The sequence below is a fragment of the Doryrhamphus excisus genome, unplaced genomic scaffold (assembly GCF_030265055.1).
Source record: "Doryrhamphus excisus isolate RoL2022-K1 unplaced genomic scaffold, RoL_Dexc_1.0 HiC_scaffold_25, whole genome shotgun sequence".
NCBI classification, from domain to species: domain Eukaryota; kingdom Metazoa; phylum Chordata; class Actinopteri; order Syngnathiformes; family Syngnathidae; genus Doryrhamphus; species Doryrhamphus excisus.
The window spans coordinates 826,174-840,000 of record NW_026652243.1 but is presented as its reverse complement, the minus strand read 5'-3'; the positions used below and the strand labels follow the sequence as shown (position 1 = coordinate 840,000).

The 13,827-nt window shown below is 52.2% G+C and overlaps 43 non-coding genes and 18 pseudogenes across 43 annotated transcripts in view; all 61 read right to left on the bottom strand.

Annotated features, from left to right (window-relative positions):
• The window catches only part of LOC131117593 (5S ribosomal RNA), a 119-nt gene extending 83 nt beyond the window's left edge, over positions 1-36 (bottom strand). The window contains exon 1 of the ribosomal RNA XR_009124805.1: positions 1-36. This exon is cut by the window's left edge and continues 83 nt beyond it. This is a non-coding gene — a ribosomal RNA (5S ribosomal RNA).
• Positions 37-148: 112 nt separating this feature from the next.
• On the bottom strand, positions 149-267 carry LOC131116279 (5S ribosomal RNA). The gene has a single exon (XR_009123533.1). It is a non-coding gene; the product is annotated as a 5S ribosomal RNA (ribosomal RNA).
• Positions 268-379: 112 nt separating this feature from the next.
• Positions 380-498, bottom strand: LOC131116420 (5S ribosomal RNA). Its single transcript, XR_009123668.1, has one exon. It is a non-coding gene; the product is annotated as a 5S ribosomal RNA (ribosomal RNA).
• A 112-nt stretch (positions 499-610) lies between these two features.
• LOC131113236 (5S ribosomal RNA) lies at positions 611-719 on the bottom strand (annotated as a pseudogene).
• A 112-nt stretch (positions 720-831) lies between these two features.
• LOC131115804 (5S ribosomal RNA) lies at positions 832-950 on the bottom strand. The gene has a single exon (XR_009123073.1). It is a non-coding gene; the product is annotated as a 5S ribosomal RNA (ribosomal RNA).
• A 112-nt stretch (positions 951-1,062) lies between these two features.
• LOC131115027 (5S ribosomal RNA) lies at positions 1,063-1,181 on the bottom strand. Its single transcript, XR_009122320.1, has one exon. It is a non-coding gene; the product is annotated as a 5S ribosomal RNA (ribosomal RNA).
• A 112-nt stretch (positions 1,182-1,293) lies between these two features.
• Positions 1,294-1,412, bottom strand: LOC131117279 (5S ribosomal RNA). Its single transcript, XR_009124501.1, has one exon. It is a non-coding gene; the product is annotated as a 5S ribosomal RNA (ribosomal RNA).
• Positions 1,413-1,524: 112 nt separating this feature from the next.
• On the bottom strand, positions 1,525-1,633 carry LOC131112612 (5S ribosomal RNA; annotated as a pseudogene).
• Positions 1,634-1,745: 112 nt separating this feature from the next.
• Positions 1,746-1,864, bottom strand: LOC131118152 (5S ribosomal RNA). The gene has a single exon (XR_009125320.1). It is a non-coding gene; the product is annotated as a 5S ribosomal RNA (ribosomal RNA).
• A 112-nt stretch (positions 1,865-1,976) lies between these two features.
• On the bottom strand, positions 1,977-2,095 carry LOC131114684 (5S ribosomal RNA). Its single transcript, XR_009121987.1, has one exon. It is a non-coding gene; the product is annotated as a 5S ribosomal RNA (ribosomal RNA).
• Positions 2,096-2,207: 112 nt separating this feature from the next.
• Positions 2,208-2,316, bottom strand: LOC131113432 (5S ribosomal RNA; annotated as a pseudogene).
• Positions 2,317-2,428: 112 nt separating this feature from the next.
• LOC131117399 (5S ribosomal RNA) lies at positions 2,429-2,547 on the bottom strand. The gene has a single exon (XR_009124618.1). It is a non-coding gene; the product is annotated as a 5S ribosomal RNA (ribosomal RNA).
• A 112-nt stretch (positions 2,548-2,659) lies between these two features.
• Positions 2,660-2,778, bottom strand: LOC131117324 (5S ribosomal RNA). Its single transcript, XR_009124545.1, has one exon. It is a non-coding gene; the product is annotated as a 5S ribosomal RNA (ribosomal RNA).
• Positions 2,779-2,890: 112 nt separating this feature from the next.
• LOC131112439 (5S ribosomal RNA) lies at positions 2,891-2,999 on the bottom strand (annotated as a pseudogene).
• A 112-nt stretch (positions 3,000-3,111) lies between these two features.
• On the bottom strand, positions 3,112-3,230 carry LOC131116768 (5S ribosomal RNA). Its single transcript, XR_009124006.1, has one exon. It is a non-coding gene; the product is annotated as a 5S ribosomal RNA (ribosomal RNA).
• Positions 3,231-3,342: 112 nt separating this feature from the next.
• Positions 3,343-3,461, bottom strand: LOC131116497 (5S ribosomal RNA). Its single transcript, XR_009123743.1, has one exon. It is a non-coding gene; the product is annotated as a 5S ribosomal RNA (ribosomal RNA).
• A 112-nt stretch (positions 3,462-3,573) lies between these two features.
• Positions 3,574-3,692, bottom strand: LOC131117592 (5S ribosomal RNA). The gene has a single exon (XR_009124804.1). It is a non-coding gene; the product is annotated as a 5S ribosomal RNA (ribosomal RNA).
• A 112-nt stretch (positions 3,693-3,804) lies between these two features.
• Positions 3,805-3,923, bottom strand: LOC131116278 (5S ribosomal RNA). The gene has a single exon (XR_009123532.1). It is a non-coding gene; the product is annotated as a 5S ribosomal RNA (ribosomal RNA).
• Positions 3,924-4,035: 112 nt separating this feature from the next.
• Positions 4,036-4,154, bottom strand: LOC131116419 (5S ribosomal RNA). The gene has a single exon (XR_009123667.1). It is a non-coding gene; the product is annotated as a 5S ribosomal RNA (ribosomal RNA).
• Positions 4,155-4,266: 112 nt separating this feature from the next.
• LOC131113235 (5S ribosomal RNA) lies at positions 4,267-4,375 on the bottom strand (annotated as a pseudogene).
• A 112-nt stretch (positions 4,376-4,487) lies between these two features.
• On the bottom strand, positions 4,488-4,606 carry LOC131115803 (5S ribosomal RNA). The gene has a single exon (XR_009123072.1). It is a non-coding gene; the product is annotated as a 5S ribosomal RNA (ribosomal RNA).
• A 112-nt stretch (positions 4,607-4,718) lies between these two features.
• On the bottom strand, positions 4,719-4,837 carry LOC131115016 (5S ribosomal RNA). Its single transcript, XR_009122309.1, has one exon. It is a non-coding gene; the product is annotated as a 5S ribosomal RNA (ribosomal RNA).
• Positions 4,838-4,949: 112 nt separating this feature from the next.
• LOC131117268 (5S ribosomal RNA) lies at positions 4,950-5,068 on the bottom strand. The gene has a single exon (XR_009124490.1). It is a non-coding gene; the product is annotated as a 5S ribosomal RNA (ribosomal RNA).
• A 112-nt stretch (positions 5,069-5,180) lies between these two features.
• LOC131112611 (5S ribosomal RNA) lies at positions 5,181-5,289 on the bottom strand (annotated as a pseudogene).
• Positions 5,290-5,401: 112 nt separating this feature from the next.
• LOC131118151 (5S ribosomal RNA) lies at positions 5,402-5,520 on the bottom strand. Its single transcript, XR_009125319.1, has one exon. It is a non-coding gene; the product is annotated as a 5S ribosomal RNA (ribosomal RNA).
• Positions 5,521-5,632: 112 nt separating this feature from the next.
• Positions 5,633-5,751, bottom strand: LOC131114683 (5S ribosomal RNA). The gene has a single exon (XR_009121986.1). It is a non-coding gene; the product is annotated as a 5S ribosomal RNA (ribosomal RNA).
• Positions 5,752-5,863: 112 nt separating this feature from the next.
• On the bottom strand, positions 5,864-5,972 carry LOC131113431 (5S ribosomal RNA; annotated as a pseudogene).
• A 112-nt stretch (positions 5,973-6,084) lies between these two features.
• LOC131117398 (5S ribosomal RNA) lies at positions 6,085-6,203 on the bottom strand. The gene has a single exon (XR_009124617.1). It is a non-coding gene; the product is annotated as a 5S ribosomal RNA (ribosomal RNA).
• Positions 6,204-6,315: 112 nt separating this feature from the next.
• Positions 6,316-6,434, bottom strand: LOC131117323 (5S ribosomal RNA). Its single transcript, XR_009124544.1, has one exon. It is a non-coding gene; the product is annotated as a 5S ribosomal RNA (ribosomal RNA).
• Positions 6,435-6,546: 112 nt separating this feature from the next.
• LOC131112437 (5S ribosomal RNA) lies at positions 6,547-6,655 on the bottom strand (annotated as a pseudogene).
• Positions 6,656-6,767: 112 nt separating this feature from the next.
• On the bottom strand, positions 6,768-6,886 carry LOC131116767 (5S ribosomal RNA). Its single transcript, XR_009124005.1, has one exon. It is a non-coding gene; the product is annotated as a 5S ribosomal RNA (ribosomal RNA).
• A 112-nt stretch (positions 6,887-6,998) lies between these two features.
• LOC131116496 (5S ribosomal RNA) lies at positions 6,999-7,117 on the bottom strand. Its single transcript, XR_009123742.1, has one exon. It is a non-coding gene; the product is annotated as a 5S ribosomal RNA (ribosomal RNA).
• Positions 7,118-7,229: 112 nt separating this feature from the next.
• LOC131117590 (5S ribosomal RNA) lies at positions 7,230-7,348 on the bottom strand. Its single transcript, XR_009124802.1, has one exon. It is a non-coding gene; the product is annotated as a 5S ribosomal RNA (ribosomal RNA).
• A 112-nt stretch (positions 7,349-7,460) lies between these two features.
• On the bottom strand, positions 7,461-7,579 carry LOC131116277 (5S ribosomal RNA). The gene has a single exon (XR_009123531.1). It is a non-coding gene; the product is annotated as a 5S ribosomal RNA (ribosomal RNA).
• Positions 7,580-7,691: 112 nt separating this feature from the next.
• On the bottom strand, positions 7,692-7,810 carry LOC131116418 (5S ribosomal RNA). Its single transcript, XR_009123666.1, has one exon. It is a non-coding gene; the product is annotated as a 5S ribosomal RNA (ribosomal RNA).
• A 112-nt stretch (positions 7,811-7,922) lies between these two features.
• LOC131113234 (5S ribosomal RNA) lies at positions 7,923-8,031 on the bottom strand (annotated as a pseudogene).
• Positions 8,032-8,143: 112 nt separating this feature from the next.
• On the bottom strand, positions 8,144-8,252 carry LOC131112610 (5S ribosomal RNA; annotated as a pseudogene).
• A 112-nt stretch (positions 8,253-8,364) lies between these two features.
• LOC131115792 (5S ribosomal RNA) lies at positions 8,365-8,483 on the bottom strand. Its single transcript, XR_009123062.1, has one exon. It is a non-coding gene; the product is annotated as a 5S ribosomal RNA (ribosomal RNA).
• Positions 8,484-8,595: 112 nt separating this feature from the next.
• Positions 8,596-8,704, bottom strand: LOC131113429 (5S ribosomal RNA; annotated as a pseudogene).
• Positions 8,705-8,816: 112 nt separating this feature from the next.
• On the bottom strand, positions 8,817-8,935 carry LOC131118379 (5S ribosomal RNA). The gene has a single exon (XR_009125541.1). It is a non-coding gene; the product is annotated as a 5S ribosomal RNA (ribosomal RNA).
• A 112-nt stretch (positions 8,936-9,047) lies between these two features.
• On the bottom strand, positions 9,048-9,166 carry LOC131117322 (5S ribosomal RNA). The gene has a single exon (XR_009124543.1). It is a non-coding gene; the product is annotated as a 5S ribosomal RNA (ribosomal RNA).
• A 112-nt stretch (positions 9,167-9,278) lies between these two features.
• Positions 9,279-9,387, bottom strand: LOC131112436 (5S ribosomal RNA; annotated as a pseudogene).
• Positions 9,388-9,499: 112 nt separating this feature from the next.
• Positions 9,500-9,608, bottom strand: LOC131113060 (5S ribosomal RNA; annotated as a pseudogene).
• Positions 9,609-9,720: 112 nt separating this feature from the next.
• On the bottom strand, positions 9,721-9,839 carry LOC131117079 (5S ribosomal RNA). Its single transcript, XR_009124308.1, has one exon. It is a non-coding gene; the product is annotated as a 5S ribosomal RNA (ribosomal RNA).
• Positions 9,840-9,951: 112 nt separating this feature from the next.
• On the bottom strand, positions 9,952-10,070 carry LOC131117637 (5S ribosomal RNA). The gene has a single exon (XR_009124848.1). It is a non-coding gene; the product is annotated as a 5S ribosomal RNA (ribosomal RNA).
• Positions 10,071-10,182: 112 nt separating this feature from the next.
• On the bottom strand, positions 10,183-10,301 carry LOC131118882 (5S ribosomal RNA). Its single transcript, XR_009126023.1, has one exon. It is a non-coding gene; the product is annotated as a 5S ribosomal RNA (ribosomal RNA).
• Positions 10,302-10,413: 112 nt separating this feature from the next.
• Positions 10,414-10,522, bottom strand: LOC131113120 (5S ribosomal RNA; annotated as a pseudogene).
• Positions 10,523-10,634: 112 nt separating this feature from the next.
• On the bottom strand, positions 10,635-10,753 carry LOC131116495 (5S ribosomal RNA). Its single transcript, XR_009123741.1, has one exon. It is a non-coding gene; the product is annotated as a 5S ribosomal RNA (ribosomal RNA).
• A 112-nt stretch (positions 10,754-10,865) lies between these two features.
• On the bottom strand, positions 10,866-10,984 carry LOC131118691 (5S ribosomal RNA). The gene has a single exon (XR_009125849.1). It is a non-coding gene; the product is annotated as a 5S ribosomal RNA (ribosomal RNA).
• A 112-nt stretch (positions 10,985-11,096) lies between these two features.
• Positions 11,097-11,215, bottom strand: LOC131116276 (5S ribosomal RNA). The gene has a single exon (XR_009123530.1). It is a non-coding gene; the product is annotated as a 5S ribosomal RNA (ribosomal RNA).
• Positions 11,216-11,327: 112 nt separating this feature from the next.
• LOC131116417 (5S ribosomal RNA) lies at positions 11,328-11,446 on the bottom strand. The gene has a single exon (XR_009123665.1). It is a non-coding gene; the product is annotated as a 5S ribosomal RNA (ribosomal RNA).
• A 112-nt stretch (positions 11,447-11,558) lies between these two features.
• Positions 11,559-11,677, bottom strand: LOC131117256 (5S ribosomal RNA). The gene has a single exon (XR_009124479.1). It is a non-coding gene; the product is annotated as a 5S ribosomal RNA (ribosomal RNA).
• A 112-nt stretch (positions 11,678-11,789) lies between these two features.
• LOC131112609 (5S ribosomal RNA) lies at positions 11,790-11,898 on the bottom strand (annotated as a pseudogene).
• A 112-nt stretch (positions 11,899-12,010) lies between these two features.
• LOC131116816 (5S ribosomal RNA) lies at positions 12,011-12,129 on the bottom strand. Its single transcript, XR_009124052.1, has one exon. It is a non-coding gene; the product is annotated as a 5S ribosomal RNA (ribosomal RNA).
• Positions 12,130-12,241: 112 nt separating this feature from the next.
• LOC131113428 (5S ribosomal RNA) lies at positions 12,242-12,350 on the bottom strand (annotated as a pseudogene).
• Positions 12,351-12,462: 112 nt separating this feature from the next.
• On the bottom strand, positions 12,463-12,581 carry LOC131118378 (5S ribosomal RNA). The gene has a single exon (XR_009125540.1). It is a non-coding gene; the product is annotated as a 5S ribosomal RNA (ribosomal RNA).
• A 112-nt stretch (positions 12,582-12,693) lies between these two features.
• LOC131117321 (5S ribosomal RNA) lies at positions 12,694-12,812 on the bottom strand. Its single transcript, XR_009124542.1, has one exon. It is a non-coding gene; the product is annotated as a 5S ribosomal RNA (ribosomal RNA).
• A 112-nt stretch (positions 12,813-12,924) lies between these two features.
• Positions 12,925-13,033, bottom strand: LOC131112435 (5S ribosomal RNA; annotated as a pseudogene).
• Positions 13,034-13,145: 112 nt separating this feature from the next.
• Positions 13,146-13,254, bottom strand: LOC131113059 (5S ribosomal RNA; annotated as a pseudogene).
• A 112-nt stretch (positions 13,255-13,366) lies between these two features.
• Positions 13,367-13,485, bottom strand: LOC131117078 (5S ribosomal RNA). Its single transcript, XR_009124307.1, has one exon. It is a non-coding gene; the product is annotated as a 5S ribosomal RNA (ribosomal RNA).
• Positions 13,486-13,597: 112 nt separating this feature from the next.
• On the bottom strand, positions 13,598-13,716 carry LOC131117635 (5S ribosomal RNA). The gene has a single exon (XR_009124846.1). It is a non-coding gene; the product is annotated as a 5S ribosomal RNA (ribosomal RNA).
• Positions 13,717-13,827: the final 111 nt, after the last annotated feature.

The window sequence follows — 13,827 nt, the reverse complement described above, 5'->3', positions numbered from 1 at the left end:
GAGATCGGGCGTTTTCAGGGTAGTTTGGCCGTAAGCTGCCAGGTCAACTGAAAAGATCCTATTTGAAGGCGACGCAGGCCAAACTAGACTCCAGCAAAAAGTGTCAAATAGCGCCCTCTGCTGTCAGGCATGAGCAGAAACCATAAAAGGCTTACAGCACCTGGTATTCCCAGGCGGTCTCCCATCCAAGTACTAACCAGGCCCGCCCCTGCTTAGCTTCCGAGATCGGACGAGATCAGGCGTTTTAAGGGTAGTATGGCCGTAAGCTGCCAGGTCAACTGAAAAGATCCTATTTGAAGGTGACACAGGCCAAACTAGACTCCAGCAAAAAGTGTCAAACAGCGCCCTCTGCTGTCAGGCAAGAACAGAAACCAAAAAAAGCTTTCAGCACCTGGTATTCCCAGGCGGTCTCCCATCCAAGTACTAACCAGGCCCGCCCCTGCTTAGCTTCCGAGATCGGACGAGATCGGGCGTTTTCAGGGTAGTATGGCCGTAAGCTGCCAGGTCAACTGAAAAGATCCTATTTGAAGGTGACGCAGGCCAAACTAGACTCTGGCAAAAAGTGTCAAACAGCGCCCTTTGCTGTCAGGCAAGAGCAGAAACCATAAAAAGCTTACAGCACCTGGTATTCCCAGGCGGTCTCCCATCCAAGTACTAACCAGGCCCGCCCCTGCTTAGCGTCCGAGATCGGGCGTTTTCAGGGTAGTTTGGCCGTAAGCTGCCAGGTCAACTGAAAAGATCCTATTTGAAGGCGACGCAGACCAAACTAGACTCCAGCAAAAAGTGTCAAACAGCGCCCTCTGCTGTCAGGCAAGAGCAGAAACCATAAAAAGCTTACAGCACCTGGTATTCCCAGGCGGTCTCCCATCCAAGTACTAAACAGGCCCGCCCCTGCTTAGCTTCCGAGATCGGACGAGATCGGGCGTTTTCAGGGTAGTATGGCCGTAAGCTGCCAGGGCAACTGAAAAGATCCTATTTGAAGGCGACGCAGGCCAAACTAGACTCCAGCAAAAAGTGTCAAACAGCGCCCTCTGCTTTCAGGCAAGAGCAGAAACCATAAAAAGCTTACAGCACCTGGTATTCCCAGGCGGTCTCCCATCCAAGTACTAACCAGGCCCGCCCCTGCTTAGCTTCCGAGATCGGATGAGATCGGGCGTTTTCAGGGTAGTATGGCCGTAAGCTGCCAAGGCAACTGAAAAGATCCTATTTGAAGGCGACGCAGGCCAAACTAGACTCCAGCAAAAAGTGTCAAACAGCGCCCTCTGCTGTCAGTCAAAAGCAGAAACCATAAAAAGCTTACAGCACCTGGTATTCCCAGGCGGTCTCCCATCCAAGTACTAACCAGGCCCGCCCCTGCTTAGCTTCCGAGATCGGATGAGATCGGGCGTTTTCAGGGTAGTATGGCTGTAAGCTGCCAAGGCAACTGAAAAGATCCTATTTGAAGGCAACGCAGGCCAAACTAGACTCCAGCAAAAAGTGTCAAACAGCGCCCTTTGCTGTCAGGCAAGAGCAGAAACCATAAAAAGCTTACAGCACCTGGTATTCCCAGGCGGTCTCCCATCCAAGTACTAACCAGGCCCGCCCCTGCTTAGCGTCCGAGATCGGGCGTTTTCAGGGTAGTATGGCCGTAAGCTGCCAGATCAACTGAAAAGATCCTATTTGAAGGCGACGCAGGCCAAACGAGACTCCAGCAAAAAGTGTCAAACAGCGCCCTCTGCTGTCAGGAAAGAGCAGAAACCATAAAAAGCTTACAGCACCTGGTATTCCCAGGCGGTCTCCCATCCAAGCACTAACCAGGCCCGCCCCTGCTTAGCTTCCGAGATCGGACGAGATCAGGCGTTTTAAGGGTAGTATGGCCGTAAGCTGCCAGGTCAACTGAAAAGATCCTATTTGAAGGTGACGCAGGCCAAACTAGACTCCAGCAAAAAGGGTCAAACAGCGCCCTCTGCTGTCAGGCAAGAGCAGAAACCATAAAAAGCTTACAGCACCTGGTATTCCCAGGCGGTCTCCCATCCAAGTACTAACCAGGCCCGCCCCTGCTTAGCTTCCGAGATCGGACGAGATCGGGCGTTTTCAGGGTAGTATGGCCGTAAGCTGCCAGGTCAACTGAAAAGATCCTATTTGAAGGTGACGCAGGCCAAACTAGACTCTGGCAAAAAGTGTCAAACAGCGCCCTTTGCTGTCAGGCAAGAGCAGAAACCATAAAAAGCTTACAGCACCTGGTATTCCCAGGCGGTCTCCCATCCAAGTACCAACCAGGCCCGCCCCTGCTTAGCGTCCGAGATCGGGCGTTTTCAGGGTAGTATGGCCGTAAGCTGCCAGATCAACTGAAAAGATCCTATTTGAAGGCGACGCAGGCCAAACTAGACTCCGGCAAAAAGTGTCAAACAGCGCCCTCTGCTGTCAGGCAAGAGCAGAAACCATATAAAGCTTACAGCACCTGGTATTCCCAGGCGGTCTCCCATCCAAGTACTAACCAGGCCCGCCCCTGCTTAGCTTCCGAGATCGGACGAGATCGGGCTTTTTCAGGATAGTATGGCCGTAAGCTGCCAGATCAACTGAAAAGATCCTATTTGAAGGCGACGCAGGCCAAACTAGGCTCTGGCAAAAAGTGTCAAACAGCGCCTTTTGCTGTCAGGCAAGAGCAGAAACCATAAAAAGCTTGCAGCACCTGGTATTCCCAGGCGGTCTCCCATCCAAGTACTAACCAGGTCCGCCCCTGCTTAGCTTCCGAGATCGGACGAGATCGGGCGTTTTCAGGGTAGTATGGCCGTAAGCTGCCAGGTCAACTGAAAAGATCCTATTTGAAGGTGACGCAGGCCAAACTAGACTCTGGCAAAAAGTGTCAAACAGCGCCCTTTGCTGTCAGGCAAGAGCAGAAACCATAAAAAGCTTACAGCACCTGGTATTCCCAGGCGGTCTCCCATCCAAGTACTAACCAGGCCCGCCCCTGCTTAGCTTCCGAGATCGGGCGTTTTCAGGGTAGTTTGGCCGTAAGCTGCCAGGTCAACTGAAAAGATCCTATTTGAAGGCGACGCAGGCCAAACTAGACTCCAGCAAAAAGTGTCAAATAGCGCCCTCTGCTGTCAGGCATGAGCAGAAACTATAAAAGGCTTACAGCACCTGGTATTCCCAGGCGGTCTCCCATCCAAGTACTAACCAGGCCCACCCCTGTTTAGCTTACGAGATCGGACGAGATCGGGCGTTTTCAGGGTAGTATGGCCGTAAGCTGCCAGATCAACTGAAAAGATCCTATTTGAAGGCGACGCAGGCCAAACTAGACTCCAGCAAAAAGTGTCAAACAGCGCCCTCTGCTGTCAGGCAAGAGCAGAAACCATATAAAGCTTACAGCACCTGGTATTCCCAGGCGGTCTCCCATCCAAGTACTAACCAGGCCCGCCCCTGCTTAGCTTCCGAGATCGGACGAGATCAGGCGTTTTAAGGGTAGTATGGCCGTAAGCTGCCAGGTCAACTGAAAAGATCCTATTTGAAGGTGACGCAGGCCAAACTAGACTCCAGCAAAAAGTGTCAAACAGCGCCCTCTGCTGTCAGGCAAGAACAGAAACCATAAAAAGCTTTCAGCACCTGGTATTCCCAGGCGGTCTCCCATCCAAGTACTAACCAGGCCCGCCCCTGCTTAGCTTCCGAGATCGGACGAGATCGGGCGTTTTCAGGGTAGTTTGGCCGTAAGCTGCCAGGTCAACTGAAAAGATCCTATTTGAAGGCGACGCAGGCCAAACTAGACTCCAGCAAAAAGTGTCAAATAGCGCCCTCTGCTGTCAGGCATGAGCAGAAACCATAAAAGGCTTACAGCACCTGGTATTCCCAGGCGGTCTCCCATCCAAGTACTAACCAGGCCCGCCCCTGCTTAGCTTCCGAGATCGGACGAGATCAGGCGTTTTAAGGGTAGTATGGCCGTAAGCTGCCAGGTCAACTGAAAAGATCCTATTTGAAGGTGACACAGGCCAAACTAGACTCCAGCAAAAAGTGTCAAACAGCGCCCTCTGCTGTCAGGCAAGAACAGAAACCAAAAAAAGCTTTCAGCACCTGGTATTCCCAGGCGGTCTCCCATCCAAGTACTAACCAGGCCCGCCCCTGCTTAGCTTCCGAGATCGGACGAGATCGGGCGTTTTCAGGGTAGTATGGCCGTAAGCTGCCAGGTCAACTGAAAAGATCCTATTTGAAGGTGACGCAGGCCAAACTAGACTCTGGCAAAAAGTGTCAAACAGCGCCCTTTGCTGTCAGGCAAGAGCAGAAACCATAAAAAGCTTACAGCACCTGGTATTCCCAGGCGGTCTCCCATCCAAGTACTAACCAGGCCCGCCCCTGCTTAGCGTCCGAGATCGGGCGTTTTCAGGGTAGTTTGGCCGTAAGCTGCCAGGTCAACTGAAAAGATCCTATTTGAAGGCGACGCAGACCAAACTAGACTCCAGCAAAAAGTGTCAAACAGCGCCCTCTGCTGTCAGGCAAGAGCAGAAACCATAAAAAGCTTACAGCACCTGGTATTCCCAGGCGGTCTCCCATCCAAGTACTAAACAGGCCCGCCCCTGCTTAGCTTCCGAGATCGGACGAGATCGGGCGTTTTCAGGGTAGTATGGCCGTAAGCTGCCAGGGCAACTGAAAAGATCCTATTTGAAGGCGACGCAGGCCAAACTAGACTCCAGCAAAAAGTGTCAAACAGCGCCCTCTGCTTTCAGGCAAGAGCAGAAACCATAAAAAGCTTACAGCACCTGGTATTCCCAGGCGGTCTCCCATCCAAGTACTAACCAGGCCCGCCCCTGCTTAGCTTCCGAGATCGGATGAGATCGGGCGTTTTCAGGGTAGTATGGCCGTAAGCTGCCAAGGCAACTGAAAAGATCCTATTTGAAGGCGACGCAGGCCAAACTAGACTCCAGCAAAAAGTGTCAAACAGCGCCCTCTGCTGTCAGTCAAAAGCAGAAACCATAAAAAGCTTACAGCACCTGGTATTCCCAGGCGGTCTCCCATCCAAGTACTAACCAGGCCCGCCCCTGCTTAGCTTCCGAGATCGGATGAGATCGGGCGTTTTCAGGGTAGTATGGCTGTAAGCTGCCAAGGCAACTGAAAAGATCCTATTTGAAGGCGACGCAGGCCAAACTAGACTCCAGCAAAAAGTGTCAAACAGCGCCCTTTGCTGTCAGGCAAGAGCAGAAACCATAAAAAGCTTACAGCACCTGGTATTCCCAGGCGGTCTCCCATCCAAGTACTAACCAGGCCCGCCCCTGCTTAGCGTCCGAGATCGGGCGTTTTCAGGGTAGTATGGCCGTAAGCTGCCAGATCAACTGAAAAGATCCTATTTGAAGGCGACGCAGGCCAAACTAGACTCCAGCAAAAAGTGTCAAACAGCGCCCTCTGCTGTCAGGAAAGAGCAGAAACCATAAAAAGCTTACAGCACCTGGTATTCCCAGGCGGTCTCCCATCCAAGCACTAACCAGGCCCGCCCCTGCTTAGCTTCCGAGATCGGACGAGATCAGGCGTTTTAAGGGTAGTATGGCCGTAAGCTGCCAGGTCAACTGAAAAGATCCTATTTGAAGGTGACGCAGGCCAAACTAGACTCCAGCAAAAAGGGTCAAACAGCGCCCTCTGCTGTCAGGCAAGAGCAGAAACCATAAAAAGCTTACAGCACCTGGTATTCCCAGGCGGTCTCCCATCCAAGTACTAACCAGGCCCGCCCCTGCTTAGCTTCCGAGATCGGACGAGATCGGGCGTTTTCAGGGTAGTATGGCCGTAAGCTGCCAGGTCAACTGAAAAGATCCTATTTGAAGGTGACGCAGGCCAAACTAGACTCTGGCAAAAAGTGTCAAACAGCGCCCTTTGCTGTCAGGCAAGAGCAGAAACCATAAAAAGCTTACAGCACCTGGTATTCCCAGGCGGTCTCCCATCCAAGTACCAACCAGGCCCGCCCCTGCTTAGCGTCCGAGATCGGGCGTTTTCAGGGTAGTATGGCCGTAAGCTGCCAGATCAACTGAAAAGATCCTATTTGAAGGCGACGCAGGCCAAACTAGACTCCAGCAAAAAGTGTCAAACAGCGCCCTCTGCTGTCAGGCAAGAGCAGAAACCATATAAAGCTTACAGCACCTGGTATTCCCAGGCGGTCTCCCATCCAAGTACTAACCAGGCCCGCCCCTGCTTAGCTTCCGAGATCGGACGAGATCGGGCTTTTTCAGGATAGTATGGCCGTAAGCTGCCAGATCAACTGAAAATATCCTATTTGAAGGCGACGCAGGCCAAACTAGGCTCTGGCAAAAAGTGTCAAACAGCGCCTTTTGCTGTCAGGCAAGAGCAGAAACCATAAAAAGCTTGCAGCACCTGGTATTCCCAGGCGGTCTCCCATCCAAGTACTAACCAGGTCCGCCCCTGCTTAGCTTCCGAGATCGGACGAGATCGGGCGTTTTCAGGGTAGTATGGCCGTAAGCTGCCAGGTCAACTGAAAAGATCCTATTTGAAGGTGACGCAGGCCAAACTAGACTCTGGCAAAAAGTGTCAAACAGCGCCCTTTGCTGTCAGGCAAGAGCAGAAACCATAAAAAGCTTACAGCACCTGGTATTCCCAGGCGGTCTCCCATCCAAGTACTAACCAGGCCCGCCCCTGCTTAGCTTCCGAGATCGGGCGTTTTCAGGGTAGTTTGGCCGTAAGCTGCCAGGTCAACTGAAAAGATCCTATTTGAAGGCGACGCAGGCCAAACTAGACTCCAGCAAAAAGTGTCAAATAGCGCCCTCTGCTGTCAGGCATGAGCAGAAACTATAAAAGGCTTACAGCACCTGGTATTCCCAGGCGGTCTCCCATCCAAGTACTAACCAGGCCCACCCCTGTTTAGCTTACGAGATCGGACGAGATCGGGCGTTTTCAGGGTAGTATGGCCGTAAGCTGCCAGATCGACTGAAAAGATCCTATTTGAAGGCGACGCAGGCCAAACTAGACTCCAGCAAAAAGTGTCAAACAGCGCCCTCTGCTGTCAGGCAAGAGCAGAAACCATATAAAGCTTACAGCACCTGGTATTCCCAGGCGGTCTCCCATCCAAGTACTAACCAGGCCCGCCCCTGCTTAGCTTCCGAGATCGGACGAGATCAGGCGTTTTAAGGGTAGTATGGCCGTAAGCTGCCAGGTCAACTGAAAAGATCCTATTTGAAGGTGACGCAGGCCAAACTAGACTCCAGCAAAAAGTGTCAAACAGCGCCCTCTGCTGTCAGGCAAGAACAGAAACCATAAAAAGCTTTCAGCACCTGGTATTCCCAGGCGGTCTCCCATCCAAGTACTAACCAGGCCCGCCCCTGCTTAGCTTCCGAGATCGGACGAGATCGGGCGTTTTCAGGGTAGTTTGGCCGTAAGCTGCCAGGTCAACTGAAAAGATCCTATTTGAAGGCGACGCAGGCCAAACTAGACTCCAGCAAAAAGTGTCAAATAGCGCCCTCTGCTGTCAGGCATGAGCAGAAACCATAAAAGGCTTACAGCACCTGGTATTCCCAGGCGGTCTCCCATCCAAGTACTAACCAGGCCCGCCCCTGCTTAGCTTCCGAGATCGGACGAGATCAGGCGTTTTAAGGGTAGTATGGCCGTAAGCTGCCAGGTCAACTGAAAAGATCCTATTTGAAGGTGACACAGGCCAAACTAGACTCCAGCAAAAAGTGTCAAACAGCGCCCTCTGCTGTCAGGCAAGAACAGAAACCAAAAAAAGCTTTCAGCACCTGGTATTCCCAGGCGGTCTCCCATCCAAGTACTAACCAGGCCCGCCCCTGCTTAGCTTCCGAGATCGGACGAGATCGGGCGTTTTCAGGGTAGTATGGCCGTAAGCTGCCAGGTCAACTGAAAAGATCCTATTTGAAGGTGACACAGGCCAAACTAGACTCTGGCAAAAAGTGTCAAACAGCGCCCTTTGCTGTCAGGCAAGAGCAGAAACCATAAAAAGCTTACAGCACCTGGTATTCCCAGGCGGTCTCCCATCCAAGTACTAACCAGGCCCGCCCCTGCTTAGCGTCCGAGATCGGGCGTTTTCAGGGTAGTTTGGCCGTAAGCTGCCAGGTCAACTGAAAAGATCCTATTTGAAGGCGACGCAGACCAAACTAGACTCCAGCAAAAAGTGTCAAACAGCGCCCTCTGCTGTCAGGCAAGAGCAGAAACCATAAAAAGCTTACAGCACCTGGTATTCCCAGGCGGTCTCCCATCCAAGTACTAACCAGGCCCGCCCCTGCTTAGCGTCCGAGATCGGGCGTTTTCAGGGTAGTATGGCCGTAAGCTGCCAGATCAACTGAAAAGATCCTATTTGAAGGCGACGCAGGCCAAACTAGACTCCAGCAAAAAGTGTCAAACAGCGCCCTCTGCTGTCAGGAAAGAGCAGAAACCATAAAAAGCTTACAGCACCTGGTATTCCCAGGCGGTCTCCCATCCAAGTACAAACCAGGCCCGCCCCTGCTTAGCTTCCGAGATCGGACGAGATCGGGCGTTTTCAGGGTAGTATGGCCGTAAGCTGCCAGGTCAACTGAAAAGATCCTATTTGAAGGTGACGCAGGCCAAACTAGACTCTGGCAAAAAGTGTCAAACAGCGCCCTTTGCTGTCAGGCAAGAGCAGAAACCATAAAAAGCTTACAGCACCTGGTATTCCCAGGCGGTCTCCCATCCAAGTACCAACCAGGCCCGCCCCTGCTTAGCGTCCGAGATCGGGCGTTTTCAGGGTAGTATGGCCGTAAGCTGCCAGATCAACTGAAAAGATCCTATTTGAAGGCGACGCAGGCCAAACTAGACTCCAGCAAAAAGTGTCAAACAGCGCCCTCTGCTGTCAGGCAAGAGCAGAAACCATATAAAGCTTACAGCACCTGGTATTCCCAGGCGGTCTCCCATCCAAGTACTAACCAGGCCCGCCCCTGCTTAGCTTCCGAGATCGGACGAGATCGGACTTTTTCAGGATAGTATGGCCGTAAGCTGCCAGATCAACTGAAAAGATCCTATTTGAAGGCGACGCAGGCCAAACTAGGCTCTGGCAAAAAGTGTCAAACAGCGCCTTTTGCTGTCAGGCAAGAGCAGAAACCATAAAAAGCTTGCAGCACCTGGTATTCCCAGGCGGTCTCCCATCCAAGTACTAACCAGGTCCGCCCCTGCTTAGCTTCCGAGATCGGACGAGATCGGGCGTTTTCAGGGTAGTATGGCCGTAAGCTGCCAGGTCAACTGAAAAGATCCTATTTGAAGGTGACGCAGGCCAAACTAGACTCTGGCAAAAAGTGTCAAACAGCGCCCTTTGCTGTCAGGCAAGAGCAGAAACCATAAAAAGCTTACAGCACCTGGTATTCCCAGGCGGTCTCCCATCCAAGTACTAACCAGGCCCGCCCCTGCTTAGCTTCCGAGATCGGGCGTTTTCAGGGTAGTTTGGCCGTAAGCTGCCAGGTCAACTGAAAAGATCCTATTTGAAGGCGACGCAGGCCAAACTAGACTCCAGCAAAAAGTGTCAAATAGCGCCCTCTGCTGTCAGGCATGAGCAGAAACCATAAAAGGCTTACAGCACCTGGTATTCCCAGGCGGTCTCCCATCCAAGTACTAACCAGGCCCACCCCTGTTTAGCTTACGAGATCGGGCGTTTTCAGGGTAGTATGGCCGTAAGCTGCCAGATCAACTGAAAAGAACCTATTTGAAGGCGACGCAGGCCAAACTAGACTCCAGCAAAAAGTGTCAAACAGCGCCCTCTGCTGTCAGGCAAGAGCAGAAACCATAAAAAGCTTACAGCACCTGGTATTCCCAGGCGGTCTCCCATCCAAGCACTAACCAGGCCCGCCCCTGCTTAGCTTCCGAGATCGGATGAGATCGGGCGTTTTCAGGGTAGTATGGCTGCAAGCTGCCAAGGGAACTGAAAAGATCCTATTTGAAGGCGACGCAGGCCAAACTAGACTCCAGCAAAAAGTGTCAAACAGCGCCCTCTGCAGTCAGGCAAGAGCAGAAACCATAAAAAGCTTACAGCACCTGGTATTCCCAGGCGGTCTCCCATCCAAGTACTAACCAGGCCCACCCCTGTTTAGCTTACGAGATCGGACGAGATCGGGCATTTTCAGGGTAGTATGGCCGTAAGCTGCCAGGTCAACTGAAAAGATCCTATTTGAAGGCGACGCAGACCAAACTAGACTCCAGCAAAAAGTGTCAAACAGCGCCCTCTGCTGTCAGGCAAGAGCAGAAACCATAAAAAGCTTACAGCACCTGGTATTCCCAGGCGGTCTCCCATCCAAGTACTAACCAGGGCCGCCCCTGCTTAGCTTCCGAGATCGGACAAGATCAGGCGTTTTAAGGGTAGTATGGCCGTAAGCTGCCAGGTCAACTGAAAAGATCCTATTTGAAGGTGACGCAGGCCAAACTAGACTCCAGCAAAAAGGGTCAAACAGCGCCCTCTGCTGTCAGGCAAGAGCAGAAACCATAAAAAGCTTACAGCACCTGGTATTCCCAGGTGGTCTCCCATCCAAGTACCAACCAGGCCCGCCCCTGCTTAGCGTCCGAGATCGGGCGTTTTCAGGGTAGTATGGCCGTAAGCTGCCAGATCAACTGAAAAGATCCTATTTGAAGGCGACGCAGGCCAAACTAGACTCCAGCAAAAAGTGTCAAACAGCGCCCTCTGCTGTCAGGCAAGAGCAGAAACCATATAAAGCTTACAGCACCTGGTATTCCCAGGCGGTCTCCCATCCAAGTACTAACCAGGCCCGCCCCTGCTTAGCTTCCGAGATCGGACGAGATCAGGCGTTTTAAGGGTAGTATGGCCGTAAGCTGCCAGGTCAACTGAAAAGATCCTATTTGAAGGTGACGCAGGCCAAACTAGACTCCAGCAAAAAGTGTCAAACAGCGCCCTCTGCTGTCAGGCAAGAACAGAAACCATAAAAAGCTTTCAGCACCTGGTATTCCCAGGCGGTCTCCCATCCAAGTACTAACCAGGCCCGCCCCTGCTTAGCTTCCGAGATCGGACAAGATCGGGCGTTTTCAGGGTAGTTTGGCCGTAAGCTGCCAGGTCAACTGAAAAGATCCTATTTGAAGGCGACGCAGGCCAAACTAGACTCCAGCAAAAAGTGTCAAATAGCGCCCTCTGCTGTCAGGCATGAGCAGAAACCATAAAAGGCTTACAGCACCTGGTATTCCCAGGCGGTCTCCCATCCAAGTACTAACCAGGCCCGCCCCTGCTTAGCTTCCGAGATCGGACGAGATCAGGCGTTTTAAGGGTAGTATGGCCGTAAGCTGCCAGGTCAACTGAAAAGATCCTATTTGAAGGTGACACAGGCCAAACTAGACTCCAGCAAAAAGTGTCAAACAGCGCCCTCTGCTGTCAGGCAAGAACAGAAACCAAAAAAAGCTTTCAGCACCTGGTATTCCCAGGCGGTCTCCCATCCAAGTACTAACCAGGCCCGCCCCTGCTTAGCTTCCGAGATCGGACGAGATCGGGCGTTTTCAGGGTAGTATGGCCGTAAGCTGCCAGGTCAATTGAAAAGATCCTATTTGAAGGTGACGCAGGCCAAACTAGACTCTGGCAAAAAGTGTCAAACAGCGCCCTCTGCTGTCAGGCAAGAGCAGAAACCATAAAAAGCTTACAGCACCTGGTATTCCCAGGCGGTCTCCCATCCAAGTACTAACCAGGCCCGCCCCTGCTTAGCTTCCGAGATCGGATGAGATCGGGCGTTTTCAGGGTAGTATGGCTGTAAGCTGCCAAGGCAACTGAAAAGATCCTATTTGAAGGCGACGCAGGCCAAACTAGACTCCAGCAAAAAGTGTCAAACAGCGCCCTTTGCTGTCAGGCAAGAGCAGAAACCATAAAAAGCTTACAGCACCTGGTATTCCCAGGCGGTCTCCCATCCAAGTACTAACCAGGCCCGCCCCTGCTTAGCGTCCGAGATCGGGCGTTTTCAGGGTAGTATGGCCGTAAGCTGCCAGATCAACTGAAAAGATCCTATTTGAAGGCGACGCAGGCCAAACTAGACTCCAGCAAAAAGTGTCAAACAGCGCCCTCTGCTGTCAGGAAAGAGCAGAAACCATAAAAAGCTTACAGCACCTGGTATTCCCAGCCGGTCTCCCATCCAAGTACAAACCAGGCCCGCCCCTGCTTAGCTTCCGAGATCGGACGAGATCGGGCGTTTTCAGGGTAGTATGGCCGTAAGCTGCCAGGTCAACTGAAAAGATCCTATTTGAAGGTGACGCAGGCCAAACTAGACTCTGGCAAAAAGTGTCAAACAGCGCCCTTTGCTGTCAGGCAAGAGCAGAAACCATAAAAAGCTTACAGCACCTGGTATTCCCAGGCGGTCTCCCATCCAAGTACCAACCAGGCCCGCCCCTGCTTAGCGTCCGAGATCGGGCGTTTTCAGGGTAGTATGGCCGTAAGCTGCCAGATCAACTGAAAAGATCCTATTTGAAGGCGACGCAGGCCAAACTAGACTCCAGCAAAAAGTGTCAAACAGCGCCCTCTGCTGTCAGGCAAGAGCAGAAACCATATAAAGCTTACAGCACCTGGTATTCCCAGGCGGTCTCCCATCCAAGTACTAACCAGGCCCGCCCCTGCTTAGCTTCCGAGATCGGACGAGATCGGACTTTTTCAGGATAGTATGGCCGTAAGCTGCCAGATCAACTGAAAAGATCCTATTTGAAGGCGACGCAGGCCAAACTAGGCTCTGGCAAAAAGTGTCAAACAGCGCCTTTTGCTGTCAGGCAAGAGCAGAAACCATAAAAAGCTTGCAGCACCTGGTATTCCCAGGCGGTCTCCCATCCAAGTACTAACCAGGTCCGCCCCTGCTTAGCTTCCGAGATCGGACGAGATCGGGCGTTTTCAGGGTAGTATGGCCGTAAGCTGCCAGGTCAACTGAAAAGATCCTATTTGAAGGTGACGCAGGCCAAACTAGACTCTGGCAAAAAGTGTCAAACAGCGCCCTTTGCTGTCAGGCAAGAGCAGAAACCATAAAAAGCTTACAGCACCTGGTATTCCCAGGCGGTCTCCCATCCAAGTACTAACCAGGCCCGCCCCTGCTTAGCTTCCGAGATCGGGCGTTTTCAGGGTAGTTTGGCCGTAAGCTGCCAGGTCAACTGAAAAGATCCTATTTGAAGGCGACGCAGGCCAAACTAGACTCCAGCAAAAAGTGTCAAATAGCGCCCTCTGCTGTCAGGCATGAGCAGAAACCATAAAAGGCTTACAGCACCTGGTATTCCCAGGCGGTCTCCCATCCAAGTACTAACCAGGCCCACCCCTGTTTAGCTTACGAGATCGGGCGTTTTCAGGGTAGTATGGCCGTAAGCTGCCAGATCAACTGAAAAGAACCTATTTGAAGGCGACGCAGGCCAAACTAGACTCCAGCAAAAAGTGTCAAACAGCGCCCTCTGCTGTCAGGCAAGAGCAGAAACCATAAAAAGCTTACAGCACCTGGTATTCCCAGGCGGTCTCCCATCCAAGCACTAACCAGGCCCGCCCCTGCTTAGCTTCCGAGATCGGATGAGATCGGGCGTTTTCAGGGTAGTATGGCTGCAAGCTGCCAAGGGAACTGAAAAGATCCTATTTGAAGGCGACGCAGGCCAAACTAGACTCCAGCAAAAAGTGTCAAACAGCGCCCTCTGCAGTCAGGCAAGAGCAGAAACCATAAAAAGCTTACAGCACCTGGTATTCCCAGGCGGTCTCCCATCCAAGTACTAACCAGGCCCACCCCTGTTTAGCTTACGAGATCGGACGAGATCGGGCATTTTCAGGGTAGTATGGCCGTAAGCTGCCAGGTCAACTGAAAAGATCCTATTTGAAGGCGACGCAGACCAAACTAGACTCCAGCAAAAAGTGTCAAACAGCGCCCTCTGCTGTCAGGCAAGAGCAGAAACCATAAA